This window comes from Myotis yumanensis, unplaced genomic scaffold (genome assembly GCF_028538775.1).
Source record: "Myotis yumanensis isolate MYYU_CA2020_CCGP unplaced genomic scaffold, mMyoYum1.0.hap1 SCAF_15, whole genome shotgun sequence".
Classification (NCBI taxonomy): Eukaryota; Metazoa; Chordata; class Mammalia; order Chiroptera; family Vespertilionidae; genus Myotis; species Myotis yumanensis.
This window is the reverse complement of record NW_027223766.1, coordinates 85,972-95,015: the sequence shown is the minus strand read 5'-3', so window position 1 is coordinate 95,015 and position 9,044 is coordinate 85,972. Positions and strand designations below refer to the sequence as shown.

Below are 9,044 nucleotides of genomic sequence, written 5' to 3'. Positions count from 1 at the left end.
CAGAGTCACTATGAGGACCAAGTGTCAAGTGTATGGTTATTTGCATTGCATGCAAGTGTGTATGCTATTTTTTAAAAAATGTTTAGAAGTAGAAAGAGCAAAAGCATTGCCACTCTTTATAAAATTCTGGGATCTAATTCTTGGGTTTAACATTGGTAGGAATTAATTGTGATGCAACTACTCTCTCAGAACCCTACTCCAAGTTTTCTTCAAAAACAAAAGAATCCCTTGATGGCTAGCAGCTCATTGATCTTCAGTAGAAAAGACAGAAAACAATCCCATTTCACAGAATAATAGCAGGCTTGCCCGTTTTCACAGGAGTCTCAGAGCTCCGGAGGTCTGTGTGTGTTACTTTAAGCACAGCAGAGACATGCAAGGAGGAAGCAAGGGGAGCAGCCAGATAGGCGGTGTCCCTATGGGGGCACCCCAGGGTGTGCTGCAGGGTTGCCTACAGGTGCACGCCTGGCTCCTGGCGGCTTTGGGGGGAGGAATGGGCCTTGCATGGGAGGCAGGTGACTCGACTTCTATCCTACCTCAGAGACAAGCTGTGCAATCTGGGTTTCATCATGTCCTCTCCTCTCCCTGAGCCTTGGTTTCTCTATCTATAAAGGGAGGGAGTTAGCCTAGATGAGTTCCTTCCAGTCTTAAACATCTAGGAGTCTGGGTTATTTCCCATTCATGCCTGTCCAAATAGAAGTTTGGTAGAGAATTACCACATCCAGATGAATCAGGTGGTATGTCTTATAGAGAAGTCTGCGCCAAGATGTTCTGGGACATCCTGCACACCGAAAGCATCTGGAGACAGCGCTGTCACCAGGACTTTGGCATTCCTGGAAACTTGCAGAAACTGAAGACGATCAGTGGTATGTCTTATAGAGAAGTCTACGCCAAGATGTTCCGGGACATCCTGCACACCGACAGCATCTGGGGACAGCGCTGGCACCAGGACTTTGGCATTCCTGGAAACTTGCAGAAACTGGAGACGATCAGTGGTATGTCTTATAGAGAAGTCTACGCCAAGATGTTCCCATACAGAAACCTTTTGGGTTTGTGGCAGCTAGATTATGGCTATAGAAGACTTCTGAATGTAGTGGTGGATGATGGCTTATGCATTACTGGTTGGATGTACCGGCCTCGCCTTAGCACCCATGTGGACGGCCCAATGCAATTCGAGCCTTCGTTTCGAATTCACCTGACACAGAGGAAATCAGCCACGGTGGAGTACATGGACGACTTGTACAGCTTTTCCCACAGCTGCCACATGCAGGTTCAGCATCCGGTGGATCCAGAGAGACCCCCAACAGAATTCACCAATGCGGCTGAGGGGAGGACAGGGGCTGGGGAGTCTTCATCCTGTTCGATGAGAACCACTTCGGGCTCATCTGGCTGGAGATGAAATACTTCATCCTGTTAGGCAGAGTCCAGAACACCTTCCAGCATGTGGAGGCACCATACCCGCAGGCCTTCCTGGAGATGCTCTCAAACATTCAGCCCGGACACCCCAGGGGGAGCAGCTTGCATGCACTTTGAATACTGGACCTTCTGACCTCGTGACCCACCTTTGTTCGATTTTTTTTTAAATCCTCACCCGAGGAAATATTCCCCTTGATGTTTAGAGAGAGTGGGGGAGAGGGGGGGAAAGAGACATAATCCATGTGAGAGAAACACATCAGTAGTTTGCCCCCTGCCCAAGCCCAAACCAGGGCCAGGCTGGGTAGAGGCCAGAAATTGAGGTAGAAATAAACCTTAGACCAGGGGTCTCAACCGTCCTAATGCTGCGACCCTTTAATATAGCTCCTCATGTTGTGTGGAGCCCCAATTTCCTTGTTACAAATTGAACATGAACATGATTTGGGATAGATAGATTGATAGACAGATAGGTAGATAGGTAGATAGAAATATAAAGATACTGGGATAGCCCTGAACTGCCTGGTGGTGGCCATGCTGCCGAGGCCCCAGCACAGAGTGGTGGTACAGATGTCTATGGACCTGTCCCTGCTCATCAGTCCATGTTGTTCTCTATATTCCACAAATGAGTGAGATCACATGGTATTCATTTTTCTCTGACTGGCTAATTTCACTTTGCATAATGATCTCCAGTTCCACCCATGCTGTTGCAAATAGCAAGAATTTCTTCTTCTTCTTCTTCTTTTTATTTTTCAATACACGGTAGTATTCCATTGAGTAGAAGATAAGAAGGCTCTGCTTCTGCTCATAGATAAGCATGACCAGCGAGGCTTAGGAGGAATTCTTCTAGAAGACATAGAGGAAGAACTGCCCAATTCCCAGAAAGCTGTCAAGGCTTTAGGGGTCCAGATATTCTTTGTAAATCGTCCAGAATAGAAGAAAATTCTTCTCTTCAATGATAAAAGCTGTCAATTTTCTGTGGACGAAGGGTTTCAGAAACTGTGGAGGAGTGTCACTGTGGATTCAATGGGTGAAGAGAAAACTGGAGAAGGCAGCGGAGATATTCAGAAGAATATCTGAAGCGACAGGGTACTTCTTCCATGCAGGAATCCAGACCAAAGAAAGTGGCCCCTATCCAGAGAAGGAAAAAGCCTGCCCACTACACAAAAAGCGACGATTTAAGACTCATAGCAAACACATGGCTGGAGTGCTGAAGGATGACTCTGACATTGCTCCTAGTAAATAGTGAACAGTTTTGCAGTGTGAAGAGGTCACCACACACCAACAGAGGAGGCAAACCAGCTTGAGGAACTGGATTCAGGTCAGCTTCCTCCCCCCACATTCCACGTCATGCCAGATTGAAAAAAAAAAAAAAAAACACTCCTTAAAAAAAATAAAAATAAAAAAAACCTCCATGAAAAACTCTTGATCCGGCCTTTCAACTTTCTCAGGCGTTGGCAAGCCCAGATGGCCAGGCCCGGACTTGGTCTGTGGGCGGGGGCCTGACCATCCATCCATCCAGAGAGTGAGCAGGGTGGGGGTGAGAGGTGGGGAGGGCCCACAAGATTGCCCGAGCCGGATATAATCTTTGTCTGGATTACAGAGATTGGGTTGACTGGGGCTTTGGCCTGGGCCAAAGATCCCGTCCCGCCCTCTGCTGGTCTAGAAGCGTCAATGCAAGCCCCCCTCCTGCAACCTCCTGTGGGGAAAGCACAGACAGGTGACTAGACTTCCCTATTTCTGGCTAGACCCAAGGCTGGAAGGACATGCAGGGGGCGTTGTCATTGAGAAAGCAGGGGCTGCAGGATGTTCATGGATGGCGACGGACCGTTCAAAGCAAGGAGTGTTCGTGCGTGACTGCGGATATGTACGCACAGACGCACATACTTGCGCGCACACACAAACTCCCACGCCTACTCCCACACACCTATCCCTCCCTCCTCTAACCCTATCGCCCCCCCGCGTCCCCCTGACACACACACACACACACACACACGGGAGCACAAGATATCTACCGAGTGAGGAGATTTTCCGTGGCTTTGTTTCCAATGGCCCGTCTTGGGCCCACCAGAGCCTGTCTAAGTATGTATTGTCCCCACATCCACCGAGAAAAAACGGTGATGCCGTCCCACAAGGCGTGGAGACAGAGCCCTGCTGGCCTCCTTGGGCACCTGCCCTGTCTCCCAAGTCCTCCCCCAAGCCCCGTGAATCGCTTGGGCGGGCCAGTGGCGCCCTCTCCTGGTTCTGGAGTGCCAATGCAAGCCTCCCCCCTCAACTTGAGGCCCAACCAGTGACATCGGTCCTGGGGGCGGCTGATTGGTCGAGCAGGCGGCTGATTTGGCTCCTCCCACCAGCTCTGAAGCTATAAAAGAACGCAAGTCCTTCTTTACAGACTTCTTAGCCCTAGGCTTGTCGTGGTCGTGGTCGTCGTCCTCGTTCTCCAAGGGAGGCGCTTTCAGGAGAGAGGTCCCGGTCCCGGTAGATAGAAGCCGCTAGAGCACCTGGCTAGAGCGTGGCTGGGCTGCTGATCCACTGAACGTTGTCTCGGTGTCATTTCTTCTTCACCGACTCGTCCACACCCTTGGGAACCCCCTGGGCCTGGACCCCAACATCTGGGACAGCCCCGGCGCCACGCGGGAAGTGAAGGACTGGCGTGGCTCCGCACAGGCTCGATCCGAGGCTGATTCGGGTCCCGCCATGGCCGACAAAATCCACATGTCACTGGACGATATCATTCGGCTGGACAGGAGCCAGCGCGACGGCCACGGTGGGGGCCTCGGCCTCGGCGGGGGCGGGGGCAGGGGCAGGGACCGAGGCAGAGACCGAGGCCGGGCCGGCTCCCAGGGAGGCCACGGCCACGGCCACGGCGGGGGCAGGGACCACAGCCCGGACCCAGGCAGGGCTGGCTCTCAGGGAGGCCTCGGTGGCAGAGCGCAGGCCGCCGCCCCTGAGAGCTGGGGCGGGGGGTCGTTCCGGAGCAGGGCGGCCCTCGGCCAAGGCAGGAACCGGCCGGCGCCCTCCAGCAGGCCGAGACAGCTTCCCCACGAGTGGCAACACGACCGCTTCCGCAGGGCCTTCGGCAGGGGCGCCGGCCTGATGACCGGGGGGAAGCTGCTGCTGTCCAACCTGGACTTCGGAGTGTCCGACGCGGACATCCAGCAGCTGTTTGCGGAGTTTGGGCCTCTGAAGCAGGCCGCTGTCCATTACGACCGCTCTGGCCGCAGCCTGGGAACAGCCCACGTGCACTTTGAGGCAAGGCAGACGCCCTGGAAGCCAGCAAACAGTACGACGGCATCCCTTTGGATGGCCGTCCCCTCCACATCCAGATCCTCACCTCGCAGATAGACACGCAGCCTAGGCCGGTACCGAGTGTCAACAGAGGCTGGGTGACTACAAACGGAGGATCTGGAGGCTTTGGCGGCGGCGGCACTCAGGGCCGCGCCCACGGAGGCAACCGGCGTCCAGGCAGGCGCACGGGCCGCCATTCAAAGCGACAGATCTCGGCGGAGGAGTTGGACACCCAGCTGGACGCTTACAACTCGATGAGGGGCCCCAAGCAATTGGACGCCAAACAGGACGCTTACAGCGCGATGAGGGGCACCCAGCAGTTAGACGCCCAAAAGGGCGCTTACAACTCGATGAGGGACACCAAAAGGATGAACGCCCACCTGGGCGCTTACAATGCGATGAGGGACACCAAAAAGTTGCATGCCCAGAAGGACGCTTACAGCTCCATGAGGGACACCGAGGAGTTGGACTCCCAGCTAGACGCTGACGGCACGATGAAGGACACCGAGGACTTGGACGGCCAGAAGGACGCCGAGGAGATGGACGCCCTGCTGGACGATGACGATGCGATGATGGACACCAGCTAAAGCACCAGCACGTCAGTGTGCGCGAGGATGGCCAGGGACCTGGGGCCAATGATGGAGTTATTTCTTCTATTTGGAAATAGGATTTAAAACTCCTAGAAAGATTTTTCGTTAACTTTTATTTTATTCAATAACTCTGAAAAAGACCTGTTTTGTGCCGAGTCATTTTCGGGATTCATTTTACCGGTTGCTGTTTTCACCTTGGCCATAATCACCCGAAAAGGTGTGGGAAAAAGAAACAGACAGACAGACAAACAAACAAACAAAATAACTCGTTCCCTCTGATAAAGAACAACAACAAAATACCCTCCTCAGAAATAAAAGTTGACCCCGCCTTTCCAATTTTTGAGGCTTTGGCAAGCCCAGGTGGCCAGGCCTGGACTTGTTCTCTGGGCGGGGGCCTGACCATCCATGCACAGAGTTAGCGGGGTGGGGGGAGGGTTACGGGTGGGGGGTGGGGGGTGGGGGATGGGCGTGGGCGGGGTGTCGATCAAATGAACAGGCCAGGACGTCATCTTTGGCTGTAGATTACAGAATTTGGGTGGACTGGAGCAGGGGCCTAAGAGCCCGTCCCGCCCTCTGCTGGTCGAGAAGCGTCAATGCAAGCCCTGCTCCTGCAACCTCCTGTGGGGAAAGCACAGACAGGTGACTGGACTTTCCCATTTCTGGCTAGACCCGAGGCGGGAAGACCATGCAGGTGGCATTGTCTTTGAGAAGGCAGGGGCTGAAGGGTGTTCATGGATGGCGACGGACCATTCAAAGCAAGGAGTGTCTGTGCGTGACTGGGGATGTACACGCACAGACGCACACGCTCGCGCGCACACACAAACTCCCACACCTACACCCATACCCACACACCTATCCCTCCCTCCTCCAACCCCCCCATTCCCCGCCCCCCGCGTCCCCCTGCCACACACACACACACACACACACACACACACACACACAAGGGAGCACAAGGTCCCGCTAACAAGATATCTGCCGAGTGAGGCAGGCCTAGGAGATTTTCCGTGGCTTTGCTACACAAAGTGGATTAATACCTTTGTGTTGTTGTTGGTGTGTGTGTGTTTGTGTGTGTGTGTGTGTGTGTGTGCCCGGTCCCGCGTGCCCGTCTGTGTGTGTAAATCCGCAGTCACGCATGGACACTTCTTGATCTGAATGGTCCTTCGGCATCCATGAGCACCCTTCAGCCCCTGCTTTGTCGCAGACAGCATCCCCTGCTTGTCCTTCCCCCTTCTTGTCCAGCCCGATCTGGGGAAGTCAAGTCACCTGGCTCTGCCCTCCCCAGAGGAGGCTGCAGGAGGGGGGCTTGCATTGGCGCCTCTCGACCAGCAGAGGGCAGGGCGGGCTCTCCGGCCCCGCCTGGGCTGTGCCATCTGGTGGACTTCCAACCACCCGCCCCCCCCCCCCTCCCCTCCCAGCCTTACCCCCACTCCCTCTCAGGATGGATGGTCAGGCCCCGGCTCAGAGACCAAGTCCGCGACAGGGCACATGGGCTTCCAGAAGCCTCCGCCCCTTGAAAGGCTGGATCAATGTCCTTTCTGAGGAGGTTTTCCTGTTTGTTTGTTTGTTTGGTTGGTTTTTTAATTGGTTTATTGTTATTATTATTATTAATTATTATTATTATTATTATTTTGGTTTTTTGGGGGGATTTCTTCTTTTTAGGAGGGTTTTTTGTTTTGGTACACTTTTTTGTTTTTGTGGGTTTTTTTGTTTACTTGTTTTTTCTTCTACTATATGGGATGATGTGGAAGGAGCCAGAATGTTCCATTGTTCACCCAATTTGTTGGCAAACATCTCTATTTTTGCTCTGTCACAGGTTTGTCTCGGCGAGCATCAGGGCCTTCATTTCCCTTTGCTACAGCATCATGATCTTCCTCATCTTCACCCTCACCCGTTTTTCTGTCTTCAGAAGGAGGTGGTGATTCCTTTGCTAGCTTTTGTACCATGTGTTCAAGATATTCTGGCAAAGTTTTGAACTGTTGTTCGTTTGGCTGGAAGAAGTGAGGGCTTCTCCGTGCTAACAGTTTCAGGGCTCTCCAACCATAATTTGGATGGTTCACCACCTTATATTTGTTTTAAATCATGCTTTCCGGGTCTGCCTGTTCAATGGCTTCTGCAAAGAATTCCTCCAAAGTTGAAATATAGGCTCTGGGGGCTGATTTACAAGCTTCCATATTATCCAGGCAGAGATCCCAAAGGCTTGTTATCGCCTCATTTCTCTTCAGAATCTTTGTGGTGGGCCCTTTCCCCAGGAAGTCCAGGAAGTCCTCTGGTGCGGTTCTCTTCGGCTTAGTATCTGATGGTCTTTCCTTCACAAAACTTGGGCAGCCTTCGTTTTTACAGTTGTTCCAGTTTTCTTCCGTGGATAATACATGCTCTACCATCTTTGAGAACCTCTCTCCATCGGGTGGGTTTTCAGAGAGCAGTTGATAAACTGATTTTGTGGTGCCTTCAATCCAGAGTGACTGCTCATCAGTTAAAACATGGTTTGAACTTTTGGATTTCACCTGTCCCTTGAGATATTGGAATAAAATGAGATACTGCAGGAGAATCTATCGGCGAAAGTTACTGTCGCTCAGCTGTAAACCCAGCAACTTTTCACTTGTTAAAAATTTTGCAGCATATACATGCTCTCCTCCTGCCCTTAATTCTCCCATCTTTTTTATTGAGTCCTGAGTATCATCTAACTTGTAATTCTTGAAAACAGCCAGGACTTCTTCTGAGTACCTGCGGAAAGTTTTCCATGCCATCTTCTCATAGCATTTCCCAGGGTTCCTGAAGTAATCCTGAAGGGACCAGAATTTGCGGTACAGGCTGTAATCCATTGGAATGGAGCAAGTTGTTGGAGCTTCGTCATCACCCATGTCACCTTCGTCTATGTCCATTCCTTCTCCTCTATCTTCAGCGTGCTTCTGACCCAAGGTGCTTTCCTGCTCATTGGTATTGAAAACAGTGACATTTTCCAGATTAAACTGACCCTGCAAGTTAAGACTGGATCTCTCAGGTAAAGGGAAAAGCCTGGCCAAAAAGAGTTGAATCCGTGCACGGAAAAGTGTGTGCGGGGCTTTGGCTAATCTCCTTAAGGGGTCATTGCACATACATAGTAAATAAATTTTCCCAGCAGACTTCCAAGTAGCGACATTTTTTCCCACAAATGAGAATATTGTGTCACACTGATCCAAAGGCAGACATTCCAAAGTGTCTGCCAACAAGACAGCGGGTGTTGCCGCGGTGCAAATCCCTTCAGTGACTCCCCCAATAGCAAGAGAAATAATACCTAAAACATTTTCACACGACGAGTGGATTGATCATTTTTTCTTGCAGGACACCTCTGAAAGCTTGGTCAAGGGTACATTTTTTTCGTCTTCAGTTCCAGGTAACTGGCTGAAGGTATTCAACAATGCCTTGATATTTTTGTTGTTCAGGGCTTCTCTGGTAGACTTGGTAAACCGCATCTGCGCTTCGGCTACACTGAAGCGTGGCCGTATAGGAGCCATCTTCGCAGCAGCGCGTGTTGTGGGGGCCGAAGCCCAGCAGGTGCAGGGGTTCCCAAATGTGTGGACGGAGTTGGCGAAGAAGAAATGACACGGAGAAAGTGTGTGTGTGTGTGTGTGTGTGTGTGTGTGTGTGTGTGTGTGTGAGGTGTCCCCTGACTCCTCTTGCCCTTGGTCCCCCTGTGCATCCACTTAGATCATTGGAGGCAATTACAGATTTCAGAAGTGAGTTCACACAGGACAGATACAAAACACGCAAGGTCAGAGA

At 51.8% G+C, this 9,044-nt stretch overlaps 2 pseudogenes; one reads left to right on the top strand and one right to left on the bottom strand.

Annotated features, from left to right (window-relative positions):
- Nucleotides 1-763: 763 nt before the first annotated feature.
- LOC138993437 (general transcription factor IIE subunit 2 pseudogene) lies at nt 764-2,653 on the top strand (annotated as a pseudogene).
- Nucleotides 2,654-4,125: 1,472 nt separating this feature from the next.
- LOC138993436 (THO complex subunit 1-like) lies at nt 4,126-8,779 on the bottom strand (annotated as a pseudogene).
- Nucleotides 8,780-9,044: the final 265 nt, after the last annotated feature.